Below are 18,471 nucleotides of genomic sequence, written 5' to 3'. Positions count from 1 at the left end.
TCAGCCCAAAGAGCAATCAGGGTTCCCTGCCCTGTGGGAAGTCCAAGGACCACCCACCTCCATCCAGGTCTAGTAAGATGAGCATCCAAACTACCTAGGGTCCCACAAAACCAATAGGTGCAGTAGGATCAAAAACCTATTGCCATTGTTCTTGGGGTCTCAGTAGTCCTCATTGTCCACTATGTTCAGCGAGACCGGTTTTAACCCAGGCTTTTTCAAACCCAGGCCAGCTGGCCTTGGTGAGTTCCCGATAGGACATCCCCATTGTCTCAGTGTGTGGGTGCCCCCCTCGCGGTCCTGAGTTCCTTGCTCGTGCTCTCTCTCTCCTGGTGCTCCTGATTTGGACCTTGAGATTTCAGTCCGGTGCTCCAATGTGGCCTGAAGACTTTTTCTAAAGAATCTATCAAGGGTCGTTTTCATGTAACAAAACTGAGTGGCACCCTTTAAAATGTGGACTAATGGAAGAATTTAGTGTTTTCCTGTAGAAACAAGGCTGATGGGAATAAGAATAAAATAGCTGCATACTATAAAGATACAGACACATTATAAGCATCAAAAGCAGAATCAATTAAACAGGGACTCATTGAATCTTTGAGGATGTAACAAAAATATGCTGAATGAGAGAAGGCAAGAAGGAAAATGAAGTCCCGTTGTGTTGTGTTAGTGCTCTTATAAGTATACAACAGCCAAAAAGGAGGAGAGGAAGGAATTTATACAGAAGTGTCCATGCAGATGTCATCATTAAACTAAATTTGCAACCTTTAAATGCCATTGATATGTTGAAATGCTTTGTTTGCTTAGGGGTAAAAGAACTCTTAGAGATGAGTAAGACAATAGATATTCTTTGATTACATGCTACTACGAAAATTTCATTTTCAACCAGGCAGATTCCTATAATTCTTGCACTCAAGGAGGCTGAATCAGCAAGCCTAGGATACATAGAGAAACCCTGTCAAAAATATTGATATAAAGATTTTGCATAATTACAACCAGGCGTAAGTCATTCATGTTTATATGGGGGCAGTGTGCATGCATAATATATGCAAGTGAGTGTGCAGTGCACAGGTGGCAGCCAGAGCAGGGTGTAATATGTCTTCCTCTACAGTGTCTGCATTATTGCTTTGAGGCAGGGCCTCACATTCACCTGGAAGTTCACTATCATGGCATGACTGTCTGATCAGGAAGCTCTGAGTCCACCTGTCTCCTCTTACAAGAGTTGGGATCACAACTACATATAGCCATACCAAGCGTTCTACTTGGGTGATAAAGATTCAAATTTGGGTCCTCATGGTGACAGAGTGAGCACCCACTGAGTTATCTATCACTCTAGCTCCAGCAAGCTTAACCTATCAAAACAGTCTCTAAAAAGCGCAAACTAGTCTTGTAAAACTGACCAATATACACCCCAGTTCAAGGGACTTTTAAAATGCTGCAATTTGATTGCAAATCTCCAGGATGATAAGAGTAAGATAAAAAATAAAACTCAAGTTACACTGGAGTGGGAAATTACCATTACTGAGTGTGCTAGCATTGCTATTCCGGCACTGTTGAACCACCAGGAGGAGACAAGCTAGTAAGAATTATGGTGTCGCTAAAATCTGAGTTGTAAAAAATGAAGTAAGTAGTTTGGAGCTGTGTCTTTGAATTTGTACTTTACCATCAGTATGGCCTCACAATTATTTTTCTTGTTGAAAATGTCTTCTAACTTTAGCTTCCAAAGTATCTAGAAACAATGACTGACCAGACATAATGAATGCTTCTGTCCCTAAGAATGTGAACTCTAAATTAGATATGTCACCAGAAGAATACAAAAGACACACACACACACACACACACACACACACACACACAGAATTCCTAAGTAAATTATGGAGCCAAACAATCCTTGGGGAATTCTCTGAGGACAAGACCATGTCTTCGCTGGAAAATGTTGATGCTATCCCTCAGTGAAGTAGTGAGTTCAGCTGAGTAGCTCTCACTGTTTAAGGAGTGGAGTCTGTGCCTCAGAAGCACCCACAGCAAGGGGACCAAGTTCTCATTCACATCTCAGACCTACTGATCAGAAACTCTGAGGTCAGTACAGCAATCCCGGGTCTAACAAGTCCTCGATAACGCTGATGAGGACTGAAGTTCAGAAACCACTGGGCACTGATTGTCAATGGCTCTTGACATCAGCAAGCGATGCTGAGCCAGACTTCATTTCCTTTTGACAGATGTGCATACCAACAACTTCTGAAGTTATCCCGCCCTCTGCCAAAACCAAAAGTGAACTGAGTCGCATTAGACTTTAGTCTTAACCGTCAAGTTACAGAAAATAGAGAAAAACAAAAACTTAATCTAGAAAAACTAAGGTAAAGGAATTTTTTTAGTTCTAAACAACATAGATGTTTCCCACACACACACACAAATAAATCTGAAAAAAACAATTACTCACAAGGAAAGAAACTAAAGAGTAGAAGAAATTATCCATATACCAAATATATTGGTCATACTTGATAGAAACTCAAACAAAGAGGCTAGAAATAGAATATTTATTTTACAAATGTATAATTTTGAACATCATATTGAAGATCATTCCTTGCTGCCTGGGAGTGTGTGATGTTCTTAATATTGGTAAAATTATGTCATTTAGACAATTTCCGATCAATCCAAGGGGAGAGGTGTGGAAATGAGTTAAGGAGAATTATTTTTGAGCTGGTAAAATTACAATTGAAACAGAGTGATGCTTATTTATTGTTTCTTATGTTCTTTCTATTTTTCCACCTATGTTTTTTTTTTCAAAAATAAGAAGTTTCACATCAAGCTTCATGCCCCCCCAAAACCTTTCCTTGGTTCACTCTCAATTTGAAGTGGATACCCTTTGTTAAAGCTTCTACATGAATCCGTGTAGAAGGCTCCCACTTGGTTCTACCCTTTAAGGGAAGGACTGTGTTTTAATCATTTCTTAATCCAAGGCCACCACAGTGCTTGAACAGAACATCATCAAATAAGAAACCAAAATCACGCTTACCAGGTAACTAATGAGGGTCCAATAAAGAATGCTTTTCAAGGCTAGCAAGAGGGCTTCAAAAAATAAAAATAAAACAGGGGGTGGAGAAGACCATGGACTGATAACAAAAGGAAATCATTCCCTACTTCTAACCAATGAGAACAGGGATAGGAGGTCTAGGCCTACTTGAGAACTTCAGCTTTGAGAGGGGACCATTTGCTGTGCTAGAGGACTTTGTTAAACAACAGCCCTGGAGACCTGTAAGGGGAGGAAGCTGGGGAATATGTATATTGCAAAAAAAATGTGTACAAATATGTACACTCAAACACTATGCTGGGCACTCCCATTGACTGACTCCAAGAGAAAACAAGAGCGGCTATAAATAGAGCCAATATAAAAAAAGATGGGCAGAAAGTGGGACGAAATGTGAGGAAACCTATTGCATCAGTAACAAGAATTTTGAGCAAAAGAATAATGCTTAGAAGCAACTAAGGTCCAGAGGCAAAAGCAAACAACAGCTTAGAAAAGCATCCAGGAAGGATGTTAATAGTTGACACTGTGACATGAAAACAGTATCTTTCCTACCAGATTTGCAGACTGGAGCGTTTCTAACCACCAGGCATAAAATGTTGGGGCTGTCTGCACATGGGTGCACACTCAAGCAGTGAGTTTGTGCACATGAGCATGGGGCACTCAGAAAGGTGTGTTCATGTGGTTGTAGCACATGTGTGTGTGCATATAGGTATTAAGTACACACACACATGTGTACATGTGTCCATGGATGTTTTATGCAAATGTAGAGAGGATGTGTGTTCCGTGATATCTTTATCAGATGATTCTTCTGTCAATCCACAGAGAAAAGGTTTTAAAAATCAGTTCTTGGTGTCAAATTATTAAGATGGCCACAAATATTTCCATCAGTCATGGGAAAGAAGCGTCTTCAGTTTTTCGACACTTGTTCATCTTTAATGAAGAAATGTTACTTGTATGCATACTGCATCAGCTCCAGTTGTATTATTAAGCAGTATGCTAATATTAGCATATCAGTGTAAATATACCTGCAATTGTCAGTTAACCTTGTGCTATTATTTTTAGGCTGCCTGCGGCAGTGCATCAGCACTGTCAGAAGGAAAAATAACAGAGCAAAAGGCAGTTTCCTATTCCTTTCCACGAGCCAAGACACAACGGGCTCGTTATCAACATGTGGTTGCCTACAGCTCAATATTTATGCATCTTTACCCCTTCAATAACCCCCGTGCAGCTGAGTAATTGAGCTAAATGTAAACATGTGTTTCCCCCAGGAAGGATGTGCGACAACCAAATGAGACTTTGCTTCGCCACCCCTCACCCTGTCTCTCCACTTCTCTTTTGAAACAACTAAGGAAGGCTGATAGTTTCTGGGCACAACTGTGAGGAAGATGGCCTTTTCCTGGAGATCTCTGTGTTGCCTTGACCACAAGAGCTCAAGATGAAACCTTTGTTATGTTTTGATGTTTGAAATACTCACCTCAAGAAGGATTCTCACACAGGTCTTCAGCCTGGCAATACCTAACATCCACAGGAACTAAGGACAATTTTTTACCATAGAAAATATAAGTCCCTGAAATCTCAAGGTCCAAATCAGGAGCACCAGGAGAGAGAGAGCACGAGCAAGGAACTCAGGACCGCGAGGGGTGCACCCACACACTGAGACGATGGGGATATTCTATCGGGAACTCACCAAGGCCAGCTGGCCTGGGTCTGAAAAAGCCTGGGATAAAACCGGTCTCACTGAACATAGCAGACAATGAGGACTACTGAGAACTCAAGAACAATGGCAATGGGTTTTTGATCCTACTGCACCTATTGGCTTTGTGGGAGCCTAGGCAGTTTGGATGCTTGTTGAAATAGGAGCAGCGGGGCTGCGTCCCCAACACCCCGGTGGCTTGGCTAGTTCATGCCTGAAATAACAACACACAAACTGTATTCTGTTAAACACTGCTTGGCCCGGCTAGTTCCAGCTTCTTATTGGCTAGCTCTTACATATTGTTCTAACCCATTTCTAATAATGTATGTAAGCATCCCAAGGTGCGCTTACCGGGAAGATTCTAGCCTAAGTCCATCGTGGGTTGGAGCTGCCTGGGAGAGCAGAGCATGGCGGCTGTCCAGTCCCTCTGGAAGCAGAGCAGAGTCTGACCTCACTTCCTCTTCCGCCCAGAATTCTATTCTGTTTACTCCTCCCATCTATGTTCTAAGCTATGAGGCCAAGCAGTTGGTTTATTATAATTAACCAATGACCTTCCTCCATCAGATGCTCACCTTACTAGACCTGGATGGAGGTGGGTGGTCCTTGGACTTCCCACAGGGCAGGGAGCCCTGATTGCTCTTTGGGCTGACGAGGGAGGGGGACTTGTTTGGGGGAGGGGGAGGGAAAGGGGAGGCGGTGGCGGGGAAGAGACAGAAATCTTTAATAAATAAATAAATAAATAAATAAAAAATTTAAAAAAAGAAAATATAAGTCCCCATGCTTTGAGTGATATTTGTTCTTCAACCACATTGCTCTCTTGTTTCATTTTCCTAGTAGGAGTGTCTTACATTGCAGATAACGGCCTTATGGTGATGGCTCTGCAAATCTAACCTTGAAGCAGTAGTAACCACACCAAGAGGTGACAGTAAAACTGTATTGTCCAGTATATATACAAATATGGCTTAGCATCATACTGGTTGCGTGGAGAGCACATATTCTTGCTTAGCAGAGGTCATAGCTTTGCATTGGTACACAAGTACCTCACGCTCTTTTAAACAGAGGAGAATTCAGTTATGGTTTTCATTAATTTTTAATTTTTTTATTCTGGGGAATTTCATACATGTATGTAATAAAATATGATTGGCTGTGCACATGTGGTTTTCATTCTTAACAGCAACCAAAAGGCATAGGAGCTAAGCCAATGACTTCTGCCATCGTGACCACAAATGTCCAACCAGCTGAACGGCCTAATGCATCTGAGTTCTTGATACAACCGTGAAGCAGGATGGTAGGCTCAGAAGAGCGTACGCTCATGTGGGAAAGCCACTAAATATCCATGAGTCTTCCCTTTGGTAAACTAGTTATTTCTTCTCTGAGGACATATTGGGAAGAGCAAATGATGCGATGTTTGCAATAGCTTCACCCACGCTGGCGATTAGGTAAGGAAGTTCCCTACCTCCTATTTAATTGCTTTCTCAGCTGTGTCAGAGCAGCTCCAGATTGGACAATACAAGACTCATGACCTATTTCAGATTCTGTCCCCGTTTTCTCATTTGTCTTTTCTTTCCAGCGTTTTCCATTCTTCAACCCTATTTGAGCTACCAGTTTTTTTAAGACTCCCCAATTTAAAGGTACTCAAAGACAAAAAATGTTTCAGGAGAATTCGTCTTAACCTCATATGTGAATCTGTTTCTAATCATCTTTAGGGTTAAAGGTGGAGAAACCACAAACATGAAGCAAGGCCAAGAATTAACCTCAAGATTGGGGACCTGAAAACACCAATGATGTCAGTGTCAACCGGCGTAGTCCCTGTGCAGACCCTATTATGACCAACGGTGGGCAGTCTCTGGACCTTGTATAAGGGGACACATGGAAAACGGCAAAGTCCTCATTTGCAAGCATTTTCTCTTACAATTAATTGGAAATTGGTAAAAAAAAAAATTAAAAACAGCCAAATGCTATATCAACAAAAAGCATGCGGAATCAGAAGTCTACTCTGAGTCTCCTTTCTCAATTTGATTTTGTAACTTGCCTTCTTTTGAATTTCTTTACCTTCCCATCTGTAAGCCATGTACTGCTTCCCAGTACTGGTCTCAGCTCGACACCTAACTCGGTCCTCAGATCCATCAGCCACAGACTCAGCACTCACTGACAATGATCCCCTTTTAATTAAGACCAGTTGAGGGTCTGAGCAGCAGCCTCATCCAGAGGCTGAAAAATAGGGAGACTTTCCTCTTAGAAAGCACAGGTCTTGACTCCCTCCAGGTCCTGGTATCTTTCTGAGGCTCCAGTGTCATGGAAAAGCACATCCTTGTTTCCCCTCTGGCCCTTGGCTTCTGACTGTCCTATGGCCTTGGCCACCTGTCTTTCTAGGCTTCAAGTTTGTTATCCGGGAAGATAACAACATAAACATACACACGAAGGTGTGTGGAAACCCACAGTCCCAGTGGGGTCCGAATTAGAATCATGGAGCTTTTCTCCATCTTCGGGAGAAGTAGCATCACCTTCCCAGGTCAAGATCATGAAATCCTATCTTGGGCGAAGCAGTCAAAGCGCTGCCCTGGTGCCACAGTGCCCCTACCTGCCTGTGTCTGACCTTACTATTACTGAACTCAAGCTTAAAATGCTGATTTCTAGTCCACCATTAGGAAAATTTCCACCCTGCAAATAGCCTTCCTGCTATATGAGTAAGCAAAGAATTCAAAGGGCCAGCAAGGCCCTAGCAAAGCCCTTCTGAGCTGCTATCGTCCATCCACGGATGCTAAGGGCTGTTGAAGCTTTGTCTGCAGAACCTGATACATCAGAAGCAGCACAGAGTTCCCACAGCGCAGGTAGAACACAGCCCTGTCGCCCTGAATACCAATGACTTCCCCAGGTGGAAGATTACTTGGGGGAGGGGTGAGACAAGGAAAGAAGGAACCTCCCTGCATCACAGCGACAAACTCCTGCCCCTCAGAGGAGAGGCATTTCCAAGCCTGTATGTCAGTCAGTCAAGGTAGTTTAAAATACCTGGTCTCCTAAGGCCAGGGTGTCATTATAGATTTAGCACTACTAGGGGCCTCTCTTTGTCACACAATGAAGCAATATGGCTAATTAACGCTCACTAGGGAGCCTGAGATAATGATGCCTCTCTCTTCCTAGAGCCAATTACCCCAAATATTCAGATTACCTACCTACTATTTCACTGAAAGAAGTGTCTCTGGGATTTTTTTTTTAACTTGGGCATTATGTATCATGTAACGTCACATTTTGTGATGTTGTGTCACAGGTTGACAGCTTACAATGAGGGACATGCTGAATATATTGGGTAGTTAATACCTGCCTGAAATAACAAGGCAACCAACTTTGCAAAGAAAGAAACTCAGAGAACTGTCTGCCATACGTCCTGAGCTATCTGCAGAAAAGACCGTGGCCAATTCACCCCACCAACCACTGTGTGTCACTGTTGTTTCTTGGAAAGGTGCATGGAAGGCTATTTGTCCACAGAGATGTAAACAGTTCATGGGGCTTGTTGCAAAATCCTTAATGGGCATGCATGCGCAGAGTCTATTTCAGTACTGCTATACTGATCTCAGCCATGTAAAAGTTCATCTTCCAGAGTGAGGGTAGGGTAATGGGAAGAAAGGACAGGGGTTTGGGGAAGTCAAGTTCCCTTTTGGTGTGTTCTTCTGTAATGTATCCATTCAAGAAACATTCATATGACCCCAGCTAAGACTCTGAGAAATAGAAGAGAGGGCACAACATTCATCCAGCAACTGATGAAAGCAGAAGCAGAGACCCGCAGTGGACCATCGGGCTGAGTTCCTAAAGTCCAGTTGAAGAGTGGGAGGAGTGAGAATATGAGCAAAGAGGTCAAGACAGTGATGGGGACACCCACGGAAACAGTCTACCTGAGCTAATAGGAGCTCACCAACTCCAGCTTCAGTTTCTGTTTTCAACCCCTTCCACCCCAGTTCCCACAGCTTCACCAATGCACCCCTCAAACCCTGTCATACAGCCATTCTTACGCCCTTCTGAAACCTAAGCACGGATGGCCTCTCTTAATGCTGTTCATTGTCTGTCTAGACTAAGAAGTCCTCTCTAAAATTGCTCCTAATGCTGCACCTCTCCTTTAAGTCCAAGGTGCCTCTGTTCTTCTTGCACAGAATGAAATGTATTATCCTTAGCCCCATCCTAGGAACTACACTCATTCTTGATAGAGCCATGTCGTATTTGACTTTCTTCCCCAAGCTCTTAATACAGAGTCTTGATGCTGCAGACCTAGAATGTCCATCTACGAAGGGGCTGAACGAACCCATCAGGTAGGTGTCTGGTGTCTGACTTGCCCTTAATCACCATGATAACTTTCTAAACATGATGCCCTTCCACTGACTACTTTTGTGAATATTCCATTTGAATCCTCAGTTTACACCAAATTACATCTTATTTTATAAAATAGTTGGGCAATGCACTAAATAAATTTTGGAAATATTGTATGCAGAGCACTAATCTTATTACATGGGTGAGAGGAAGGTCAAGATGAAAACTATAACTTTAATGAGCTTATGATCTACTAAGGAAGACAGAGATATATGAGCAAGCAGCCATCTCTCCTCTAGCAAAATATATCATTATAATACCATTAGAAAACAGTTGACAGGGTTGCAAAGGAGACAATAGAAAAAAGAAAAGAGCGGGACTCTTAGGTGACCTATGGGAGGGAGATTGCATTGGGGTAGAGCTGCAGTGTCCCACATAGCTAATGGGTACAGGCTGTGGACAGAACTACAGAACCGAAAAGACAGGGAAGGCTTGAGATTGAGGTTGGGGAATGGAACAGGAAGCTCCCAGATCTACGGCAGTAGGTGAAGTTAGAAGCCCACTGTAAAAGGTAGGGAAGGATTGCGATGGGGTGGGGTAGTGAAGTGGATTGTACTAGAATGTATGGCTGAGACCCAGCATAAAGAAGGAAGGCATGATGGGAGCAGGGATAAGTCCATGAATTCAACTGTCCTGGGAGAACAGTTTAAGGGCAGAAGACATGATTTGTCCATCTTGACATCATTAGCTGAGCTGTGAGGTGCCCAGACATTGATAAAAAGGGCAGATGGTGTGAGCAATTAGTTCTTCTTTAGGTCAGTCTATGATCAGGCTATAATCAGGAAAGGAATTGTTGCTAATACAAATAAAATTACAGAAATTTTATAGAAATAATTCCCCCTTTTCTATTTCCTTAGGGCAAATTCTTACAGTGGATCACTATCTTTTATAAAGATTTATCTAATCCTCTATCTTTTCCTTTGGAGTCAGGAAAACATATTCCACATCAGCACCCAGAAATCTTGACATTTGTTTTGCTTTTCTCTTTGTTCTAGAAATTCCAGTGAAACACATTCCTATGAGGATCCCCATATATAGTAATTGCTTTAATAATTTTGTGGCAAGATCATAGTGTCTCAGCCAATGCTTTGAGAATAGTTTCTAAGACATTGAGATATCACTGCTTCCAAATCTCATTGATGTACGCCAAGTCTGACTCAGGCTAGCAAGAATGAAGTCTACAGAAACAGTTGATTTTTCTACTAAATCCATGTCACTACTATGCTATTAAATATAAAGACATGAATTGCTATGAATCAAGTTTAGATGTGGGATTTGCAAGTTTGCATATTTCTGTTGACAGCATAAATATAAGTGAGAAGCCATAAATAGTCTTCCTTGCCTTTGGCAAACCTTGGTATATTCAACAAGTATATTTGTGTATCTTCCTCTAGCTGCTGCAAAGGCAGCCTCTTATGAGCAAGGGGCGATCAGTGAGGATAAAGAGTAATTCCTATTTGCTTTGGCTACAGTGAAATCTGTTGACTGATGAAAATCTCAGTTTTAAACATGGATTCTATAAAGACCCATGCAAATTGTGTTAAGTGCTTTACATATGCATGTTGTTGGGTCCATCTGTAGTTTAAAAATATATTCTATATCATTTCGATATCTTCATTCTTAGTTCATCAAAATAGTGTTTTGCCTATCATTGTTATTGTTTGGAAAAAAATGGGCTTTTGTAGAGCTTTGTCATCACTCTCTGTAAAAGCATGAGGAGAAACATTTAGGAAAGGCTTTATTCTTACTTAAAATCTCTAAACAAAAACATTTGCGAGATTTTACAAGCCTCCACAGCATGTCCTATTGGCCTTGGAACAAGATGATTTAAAGTGAAGAAACATCTCGTGTACCACTAGGAATATCTCTGGACCCCAGGAAGGAGTATGTTGTTCATGTGCAAGGTGACTAGCCCTTGATATCATTACAAATCTGAGAGTCATTTCAATGTCACTCACTGTATGATGGCCATCGTACCAGTGTAGACAGTGGAAAAACAAAACACAGGCCCTTTTCTTAGGAGAGCACTTTGACCAGATAACTCTCTGCTCTTCTATCTAACCAACTGGCTCCTGCCCTCCAATCTTCAGACGAAATAGCACCTCTTTAATGAAATGAAATAAGAGGAAGAGGACAGACACTTCCAGAAGCAGAAGTGTTCCTTTAATGAGAACAAATAAAGGAAGCCAGTCTCCCTGTAGGAGTGGAGCATCTGCACACATGGCACAGGGGATTCGGGAGGGCGGAGGGTCCAGAACACAGAAAAGGGGAACTTTGAGAATGGATGATTCTATCTGCAGGTCGGGTCCTCTGCAGTCTCACAGTAGTCTATACCAAGGGAGGTGGGGAAGCTGATTTTTCTAGCAGAAGCTTCCTTTATCTCACAGCCACAGGTATTGTCGATAAAGTCAAAGTTCCAGTCCAGAGGTTGTCAGCCCACCTGAGGCTTTTAAGTCATTAACCCTTTACTTACTAGCAATTTAGAAGCCAGACTGTAGAATGGAAATAAAGGAAAATTTGGGTTTCTCTGTGGTTTTGGAGCCTGTCCTGGAACTAGCTCTTGTAGACCAGGCTGGTCTCGAACTCACAGAGATCCGCCTGAGTATGTTTTTCTTTTTGTGTGAACTATTGATATGCCTTTCACAGTGCATTCTTAAATCCATATAAAAACTAGATAATTCTCTCTCTCTCTCTCTCTCTCTCTCTCTCTCTCTCTCTCTCTCTCTCTCTGTGTGTGTGTGTGTGTGCACATGTGCACCTGTGATGCACCCTCATGCATATATGTCTGTGTTCATGTATACCCATATGCCTGCTTGCAGAGGTCAGAGGGAAATGTCTGATCTCCTGCCTATCACTCTCCACCTTAGTCCTCTGAGACAGGGTGTCTCCCTCAACCTAAAGTTTGCCATGTAGGCTCACTGGCAGTCAGCAAGCTCAGAGGTCCTTCTGTCTACTCCTCCTACCCCAAAGACTGGGGTTACAGGTGCATGTAGGCTTACTTAACTCTTTTACAAGGCTGCTAAGGAATCACACTCTGACCCTAACACATGAAGAGCAAGAAATTTTATTCACCGAGCCTTCTCTCTGGCTGGTGTGTTTCATTTGTACAGGATATAAATGCAATGTATGTGAAAGGAGTTCTCGTTTCATGACATTGTTGACTCTCCACACTACTCCAGAGCTCCGTTGCAGCAAGGTTATGAATGAGGAATTAAGTTTCGTGTCCTCTCAGCGATTAGACAAAACCATGTGCGCTACTTTAATTGTTGCTCCTCAAGAACAGGCTTATGAAATACTAGCTCCGCCCTTGGAAATGGTCTGATGCCTATTATCTCGTGAGTTTTAAGACACACATGCAGTGCCAACAGCATATCTATCCCTGGACCACAGTTATGGTCATGGGCTCCTGAACTCAGATTCTCAGGCTTACTTCTTGCTTTTCTACATCAATGATTGGTGCAGAGCTAGAGGCCTCCCTGACATGTCATCTCTTTAGTCTCATTCTGAAAGTTGTTACCAGACCCAGCGTAGTCTCCTCTTCAGTACTTCCAACAATTCTGGTAACTACATAACCTACAATATGTAATAAACTAAAACAATTTTCATAACTTTAGTAAATTTAGTAACTAGATCCCAATATAATCTCCTCTGTCTTACCCATGCTACAGGAGGTTTCAAATGTTGTAGTTGAACCCCAGTGGAACCCGATGTTTGATTAGAAGAGGACACAAAATTGTTAGGAGAGTCATCATTTGTAAAAGTTGAGTTGAATCTTACTCTAATACTTTCAGTAGTGGAACAGTCATTACTCTAGCCAGCCGTCCCCAACAGCCTGCCGTCACCCTTCTTCCTTCCACCTAAATTAATCCATACATCCTATTGAATCAGCCTTTGAAAATAATCTATTATTACTATTTCTGATCCCAGTCCTCTTTATTTCACAACAAGTCTCATCATCACCTCCTCACTGGTTACTTTGTCTCCAATATCTCCACATTGATAAGATATAGCTCATGGTAAGTTTGTTAAAACGGAAAATTTAGAATTCATTAAAAATTTTAACTTTCTAAACTTCATGAACATTATAGTAAATGCACCTTTAAGACATAAATACCAATGAATCCCAAGACTGGAGAGATGGCTCAGTGATTATGAACACTTGTTGCTCTTGCCCAGAACCTGGATTCAGTTCCCAATGCCTACATGGCTACTAAACAACCATCTATAATTCCCGTTTCAGATCTGATGCCCTCTCCTGGAAAAACATTCAAACACATAAAATAAAATAAAATAAATCTTAAAATAAACATAAATCTCAAGGGAAAAGATACTAGTTTAAGTGGCAAACAATTAAATGTCAAAAACTAGGGAAAAAAGGGAGAAGTGATAAATGGCAGAGAAACATAACAGCTTATTTCTCTTGCAGAAGTAGGCAAACCTAAAGCCAGTCTATTTAACAGTGCAGAATTAAAACATTCTGAATTCCACAGCATCATGTTCCTCTGGAAGAGTGCTAAAGGCAACATCAAGTGTAGCAGGGGAGTGAGCCGCTATTCTTCCCAGCCACCAATAGCTTACACCTGCAGAATTCCAGCATGCCCATCTCTGGTGGCAGATCCCTGGCATCTCTCTTTTCCTCCTCTTCCCAGCATTCCATTTTGTTTTCCCCGCCTAGCTCAGTTCCCCTACAGTTCTGCTATAGGCCCAAAGCAGTTCTTTTATTAACCAATGGAAGCAACACATAGACAGAAGGACCTCCTACACCAATCAAGAGGAAAGATGGGTTTAAAATAAGATTAAGAAAAAAAAAACATATTCCTGTCATTCACTTTCTGTACAGCTGTAACAATGTGTTTCCTAATACTGGGAATAGCTGAAATATTTAATTGGAGATAATTATTTGGCTATCATTGACTGGGGATATATGGTATGCCACACTGAAACTGAGCTGATTAAGATGTGGCATATACTGATTTCTGAGTTCACAAATGTGTTGGGTCTAAGAAGGTAGTCAGGTAGACTTGCAGCATAAGGGTGATTCAGCTTTCCTGCCTCTGATGGCAAAGCAGACATGGTAGGGTATCAAGGATTAGCTACCAAAGTGTCTCAGCCAAGATTTTACAGGAAAACTCAGCAGGCAAGTACTGCCTGTGAGCTCAGTCTTCCTGCAAAAAGTCTGTATTTCTCCATCTTTAATCTATTTCAACTGCTTTGATATTCAGGGAAAGTCTCCACCAGAAAGACAACAGGCTACATGGGACAAAACCTAGAATGGAAAGCAAACCTCCAAATCTGTCATTAAAATAAAATATTTTGGCAATTGAAATGCCCGGGCAAAAGTGGGAAATGAAAGCATGACCTAAAATGAAAGCCGGAGGACTCTGCTAAAGAGCAGAGAGAAAAAAGACAGTGCGTAAAATACTTACGGGAAATTAAGACAATTAGAGAACCATTCCAGAGAACAAAAAACTCAAAAAGAAAGAAAATACTAAAATGTCTCTCCCTATATCACTACTTGTGTTTCCTGTGGAGGCCAGAGACATTGATGCCCAGGCCATGTTTCCCATCGGGGTGCCCTGTATCCAGAGCTGCATATGAAAATAGACTGACAAATCTCAGAGCATTCAAAACAGCACGGCTTAGTGAGGAAAAAAAAATCCCTTCAAATAGCTGCTGTGGAATGAGGCGAGGACGGGTAGTGATGGTCTAAAGAATCAGAGCTTACCAATGTCAGTGTGACTTAGAAGTAAGCAGACGAAAGAAGTAACTGAAGTTAGAAGTGTGAACAAGTCTTCCACAAAGTAGAAGCATGTGGGCAGGAGAATCGCTCTTTTCTAAGGCTCATAAATTATTTGCCACTGTAAACTCTGTCCATATTTAACTTTTAAGAAATTAAAAGCTAGTTTGGGCCGGGCGGTGGTGGTGCACGCCTTTAATCCCAGCACTCGGGAGGCAGAGGCAGGTGGATCTCTGTGAGTTCGAGGCCAGCTTGGTCTACAAGAGCTAGTTCCAGGACAGGCACCAAAGCTACAGAAAAAGCTTGTTTCGGAAAAACAAAAACAAACAGAAAACAAACAACAAAAACAAACAAACAAAAGCCTAGTTTGGAAAAGGAAGCTGAAATCTCTCATCCTATACTTGATCTTACAGTGTATTGAGTAAAGTCACTTTTGCCATTTTTCCCTTGTTTTCCAAACACCAGTGACTCCCTGTAGAATTTCTTGTTCTGATAGGAAATGCCATATAAAAACATGGTTTCATAGCTCCCTTTCCCTAAGCCAAAGCCTTTGTTCTGTTAGAATGACTTCATTAACCTGAAATAGAAGAAGGCAATCAGCTCTCATTATTCTCACCTTACAATGTGGAGCAACTTCTCTGCTCTTTCTCACTAACCTCCAACAGGTATTATTAGCTCCCTTTGAAATAATCCGAATGCGTCCTCTAAAGTAGCTGATTACTTCACTCTCGGCTCCTCACGTCTGCTGGTTCTATTTATGAATGTCACATGGATGCCTGGCACTCCTTCTGTGTCCAAACAGGATTGGAGAGTATGCACACTGTAATTTCCAAAGCATTACTCATGAATCAGGAGTAAATTAATGAACAGATTGCGGCACAACACTACCCTCGCGAATAAATGCGAACTTTTCAGCTTTAAAGAAATAATATTACTCTCAAATGCATACATATATATTTTATTCATTCTTTATTTTATTATTCGAGAACTTTGTCTATAAGTACATTTTATCTACATCATTTCTACCTGTCTTTTTCCCTCTCCAACTTCTTTCATGTCCTCCCCAACCCTACTCCCTCACAGTTTTAGGACCTCTCTTTCTATAAACACTATATTTCTACATTTATACATTCTATTGACTCCAGTTGGTATTGTCCATTTGTGCATGCATTTAGAGCTGACCACTTAAGATTGGGAGAAAACTGGTTCGCTCTCGCTCAGTAGTCACGTCTGAAAGACATGATAGTGTCTGAAAGACACTATCTCCCAGCAGTCTTTCTAAATCCCCTGCATCCTACAGTCTTACTGCCCATCTTCCACAGTTCTCTGGGTTCTAAGCATAGGGATTACTTTCTAGATGCCTCAGCTGGGGCTGGACACTCTACAATCACTTAAACGTGTATTCTCTGTCTTTTGACTAGTTGAGGATCTTTGCAACAGCCTGTTTGCTGCAGAAAGGATCTCCTTTAATGAGGATGGGAGCTGCACTTATCTGTGCATGTAAGGATGTGCATTTAGAAACACTACTGATCTGGGGAAATGGTAGCAGTAGCCTCTACAGTCCCTGACTTCTAGCCACTGTTTCATGATTTATTTTAAGCAAGCAGAAGTTCCCTTCAGTCCAAATAGTCCGTTTTTAGCTACCCCTAAAACATAAGTGCCTCTATTAAATCATCAAGGACATCTTGCAAGGCTGGCCATTGCTGTGGTTACGGGTTTTATGGCTGGGCTGGACTACTGATAAAATTGCTAAAGTGGGCAACTTGAATAGCACCTTTCAATATCTTGAGAGCTAGACTTAGAGAGTCAGGTTTCAAGTCACTAGAGCTCCAATCCTCAGAGTCCTATGACCACAGTATATGATGTCTTTAGCAATAGGACTTTATCTCCAAGTTCCAGGAGGCAACCAAGTGGAATGGCCGTAGTCTATATTATTTTGGGATGGTCTCATGGACTCTACTTACCAACAACTTGAAGGATGGTATCTCATGTGTGATGGTGGGGTTTCCCATTCTCAAGGAATTATAACCCCACTTTAAAGCTTTATTATGTATTTATGCATTCATTTATTTATGATATTAGCATACATGCTTTTGCTGTGGTGCACATTTGGAAGTCAGAAGACAGTTTACAAGAATCAATTCTCTCCTTCAACCAAACGGGGTCTGGGGATTGAACTCAGATTATCTGACTCAGTAGCAAATGCTTTTACTGGCTTCAGTCTTCTCTCTGACCCCAAAACACATACATGTTTGAAATCATCCCCTGATTAAAACTTTTAGAATCACCCACAGTAGCAAACTATTAAAAACTAGCCCAAACTAATGACCCTTAGTAATTGTGTTTTTAGAGTATTTTTGTGGAGCAATATTTAGAGTGAGGAAATAGTTTAAAATTTCATTTTCAAGTCCTCTTGTAGCTGAAAAAAAAATCAAAATCTCTACTGTCAAACGTGAATGAAATGACTGATATCTAACTGTTGGAGTACTCACAGTAGTGTTCTGGAGGAGTCACTTGCAGAAAGAGCAGTTTGCTTGGTCTTAGTGACTACCTGGGATCTTGGCCTCTCTTATTCTCTTCTCTGAAACAAGCCTCAAACATTCTGGGTCAATCTCATTTACAATCTCAGCTAATGAACACACTCCTCTCCCTACAATACACACACTAAGTAAAAATAGGATTCCTTCCTGCACTCTGGAATTCTGTACAACTCTCATCCATTGTGTTCTCTCACTTAAAATCTGCTTTACTTAAAGCCGTGAGGTGAAAAATTAGGACCATGTATTTTAACCAAAAATTCATCCAAGTAAACCATATGAAAAAAATTTTAAATATTTTATTATTCAATTACTAATTGATGTTGAGATAAAGTCAATAAATGGAGAGACACTATAATAATTATGGATTGTTGAGAGTAATCTACAGAAAGACTGTAACAATAATACCTGTATGTCATAAATCCAGAAGGCTGTGTCTTCCCTGTCTAGCATGGTGTTTCTCCACCCTCTGATCTTCAGGCAAGCTTTATTTGTTAGGGCACAAACAAAATATCACCATGTAAGAGTTAAATTCCTTACTAAAAAAAAGTTTTATTTCTTAAGAAAAAATAAATATTTCACTTTTTGTTAGAAATCACTGCACCACAACTGAGTTTTTCAAGCCCAGGGGTATATAGCTCACTAATAGAGACTTAGCCTCCCATGCTTAAGTCCCAGGTTCGATTTCCAGCATTATGAAAACAATGAAAATAAATGTCCTCGATATGCTTACTGTAAATACATAAGGAATGGGGTCATCATAATGAAGACACTTCCTGAAGGTCATGGAAAACCCCAATTGTCCTGGTACCCTAGCATTCCAATGGTCTTTCCCTCTCAGAAGGCAATGCCTACTATCATCTATCTATCAATCAGTCAATCTAGCTAGCTAGCTAGCTATCATTCCATCTATTCAACTATCTATATTTTTTTCCTGAACCAATCAGAAAAAGAAACCTAGAGTGCTGTTTTGAGGAAGAGGAAGAAAGGTGAAAATGTTTGTCGATGGTAACAGCTAAGCCACTCACTGCTTTCAGTCAGTCTTATTCCACAGTCAGTCAGCGCAGGAATTATAGAATTAACCCCTACAACAAAGCACCCCTGAGGTGAAAACATGCAGTCA

The sequence above is a fragment of the Alexandromys fortis genome, unplaced genomic scaffold (assembly GCF_014885135.2).
Source record: "Alexandromys fortis isolate MF-2015 unplaced genomic scaffold, M_Fortis_MF-2015_v1.1 scaffold_6, whole genome shotgun sequence".
Lineage (NCBI taxonomy): Eukaryota > Metazoa > Chordata > Mammalia > Rodentia > Cricetidae > Alexandromys > Alexandromys fortis.
This window is presented reverse-complemented; position numbering follows the sequence as displayed.